Below are 3,408 nucleotides of genomic sequence, written 5' to 3' on the forward strand. Positions count from 1 at the left end.
CTTACAATCTTACTCAGCCAGACGATTAGATTTGTTAAGCCAAGAGAAATACACTATTATCTTTGTGTTGACTTGTGAATGTATGTGTATTTCTGTGACTGGTCAAGAAGGACATACGATTATTTGTATAAAACTGAATGTTGACTTCTCTTCCTTTGGAAACAATGATGCTTGTTAATATGCTAATGACATATTGTACTAAAAGCCAGGTAGATGTTTATTTACAATACCCCCCTATGATACCAACTATGTAAATTGATTAGCTCAAACAATGAGACCTGAGTGAGACCTGCACTTTTATCTCTGACTGATGACCTTACACAGATGTAAATATAAACAGGGATGTCTTTAGTGCTGCAAGCAAGATCAAGGAGAATCAGAAATACTTTACAAGGAGAATGAGAGACATCCTTCAGGACAGCAAATGGATAGCATGGCTGCTCCATCAAAAGAAACACACATTTGGATTCTACATGATTCCGGCCTAAGGGTATTAGGCCCTAATTAGAAAGATACGGATCTGCTCCATTGACCATCTGAGAGACATGGATACATTTGGGGAGACCAGGTTGGGATGATCAAGTTGCCTGGCCCCATGGATATGTTGTTTGGGGTTTCCAGGTGGGACACTCCGGTCACCTGGAACCCATGGAGACATTTGGAGAAGCCATTATTTCTATATGTCCATAGCCAAGGGCACATCTAATGTTAGACATTTCAGCATTAATATAACCTCAAAATCTATATCAGTCAATCCACTGCAAGAAGTAATTACATCAGAATATTTTGGGCCCCAGCTACTGTAGTCAAAACTGTGAGTATAGACAATAACACATCTACTGAAATGATCAAACTCAATAGTCTTCATCAGCAAAATAATGAGTAACTAGTGGTGAAACCTCTCTGGAGTAATTATAGTCTGGGGCTCGGTCGCTCTTTGCAATCAAAACTATTGTACGGGTCAATATTTTGTCAGATGAGTTTCAAGAAGAAATATAAGACATTCAAAGAAAACTTTTTATAATAATGTAGAGCTAGGGTGTCAGACCAATCCCACCACAATCAAACTATCATACAGAATGTGCAAAAAAAAAAGATTTTTCTCTGTTACATCCCCAACAACAACGTATGTATGAGGGGAGAGCTTCAACACTAAACCGCAGTTGCACTCATTTATGGTGGACCATTGGAGCCACTATGAGTTCTGACCAGAAGAGTAGAGAAAGTATTAGTGCCCCCATTTCAGGAGAGATTGTGCTGGAATCTGAATTCTTTAGGATTGAAAACATAATGGAATTTATGACGTGGAGTGAATCCATGAAACCAGGGCTGGAGCCATGCCACCACATCTCCTGCAGGCGTGAATAGATGTATATTACAGCCATCAGCCACGCACAGCTTAGAGACATATCATGGCACAGGTGTAATGTTTTTTATGCAGTTTATCGCAATCCTGTTTGAAGATAGTTTGAAAAGTCAGGATAAAGGGAAACTCCGTTGTTATTGTACAGAAATTCACACTTGGCCCTCACTGCACATTTAATATTGTTCATCGTAAAAGTCGTCAGCACATTCTACGTATGCTGCCTTTTGGCTTTGTAGTTTATAGACATGGGCAGGTGAGGATTAGTATCTTCTACTACCAGAGGGTAGGTGGATCCTCCAGGTTGTAATTTCTATAGAAAAGGGCTTTCACAAGTTCACAAAATAATCTGTACATTTTTGGGTGGAGGAGAATGTTATGCTCCAGCAGCAAAATGGTGATCACACGATTGTGATACGGCCGGACTACACCACCGATGAAGCAGCCACAGCGTGTGACTGAGAAGAATCTGTGACTTCTCTGCATTTAGTGGTTACTACTCACCTGGGTAATCATATGTAGGAATCTTCTCCTTACACCGCTCATCACACCTCACATATGTCTCTGTAGTATTAATATGGGTCAGATCTTCACCCTGAAACAAATATTATAAAAGTCACAGACAGAAGGAGAAGTCACATCTGGGATCAGGTCTGATCCTGCCATCTCCACCGTTCTCATTACACAAGTATAAAACTAGTGGATAAAACAAGACTGAGCACAAGACCTTCACAGCCATCTACACATCATAGAGGAGATCTCAGGACACCTTCTCTCCATCTACCTGATGATCCTGAGGAACATTGGGATCTTCTTGTTTACAGTCCTGTGGAAGAAGAGGACGGGGACATCTCTCTGGTGTTGTCCTGTTACTGGATAGAACTGGAGGAAACACATACAGGGACTGAATTCATTCTTTACATACAGATAATTAAAGACAGTGTGTATTTAGTCCTATTACCTGGTGATGAAGACATTGTGACGTCTTTATACAGATCTTTGTGTCCTTCTAAATACTCCCACTCCTCCATGGAGAAATAGACAGCGACATCCTGACACCTTATAGGAACCTGACATATACAATGATACAGTCATCCCCCCGATCCCTCCATAGCATTACTGTATAATGTCCCAGCATTCCCAGCAGTGTCACCTCTCCAGTCAGCAGCTCAATCATCTTGTAGGTGAGTTCTAGGATCTTCTGGTCATTGATGTCCTCATTTATCAGGGGGGGGTGGTGGAGGACCTGTCATTGGACACAGGGGTCTTCCCCATCCCTCAGACACAGGGTCCTGACAGCGCCCACTAGAGGTCTTCTTCACTACTGTGTAATCCTGGTTATGGAGAGACTCATTAATAAATCTCACTACAGACATTTCCAGAGTCCTCACCTCTCCAGTTCTGTCCATCTGTTATTCCCATAGATAAGAATGATGTGATGTGACGTCATCAGAATCTCTCACCTCTCCAGTAAGCCGGAAGAGGATCTCTAGGGTGAGATGTAATATTTTTTCTGCCATCTTGTCCATGTCCATATCCATCTTTGATTGGTAAATCAGGAAAATTTTCTTATATAGTAGATGTCCTCTGAGAAGATTCGATATTGTAGAAACCTGAATGAGCAGAAGATGATGAGCCGATGCAACATCATAAAAATCCTGTGTAATAACAAAATTACTGGAGATAATAAGTGAAACATATGAGGAAATGTATTATTTTACAGTATTTAGTTTTCTTCTATAAATCTACTAATAAAACCTATATATTTTAGGCCACAGCCAACAAGCAGTTTCTTCCTCGGAGTCTGCAGCTGAATACGTTTCTCATTGACTCATTGTCCATAACGCTAAGTTTCATCTCATTTACCGACACTGGGATCGGCATTAGCAATACTGCAGGAGATATTCATTACACGTGACATGAGAAATAACAACTTCATGATGAGGATGACATCTTCATTTTCTACTATGGCTCTAGAAACATATTTGGAGACAGTCCGTCACTGACTACATCACCACCGGCCATCTGTATGAATGTTTCCCGTC

At 40.8% G+C, this 3,408-nt stretch overlaps 1 long non-coding RNA gene across 1 annotated transcript; it reads right to left on the minus strand.

Moving 5' to 3' along the window:
* Window positions 1-2,354: 2,354 nt before the first annotated feature.
* On the minus strand, window positions 2,355-2,983 carry LOC141235838 (uncharacterized). Its single transcript, XR_012301564.1, has 3 exons — window positions 2,827-2,983; window positions 2,517-2,697; window positions 2,355-2,433 (listed from the first exon to the last, which is right to left on the minus strand). It is a non-coding gene; the product is annotated as an uncharacterized lncRNA (long non-coding RNA).
* Between the last annotated feature and the right edge of the window lie 425 nt (window positions 2,984-3,408).

Source organism: Phyllobates terribilis, unplaced genomic scaffold (assembly GCF_046119375.1).
Source record: "Phyllobates terribilis strain yellow unplaced genomic scaffold, ASM4611937v1 Scaffold_691__1_contigs__length_813055, whole genome shotgun sequence".
In the NCBI taxonomy this organism is placed as follows: domain Eukaryota; kingdom Metazoa; phylum Chordata; class Amphibia; order Anura; family Dendrobatidae; genus Phyllobates; species Phyllobates terribilis.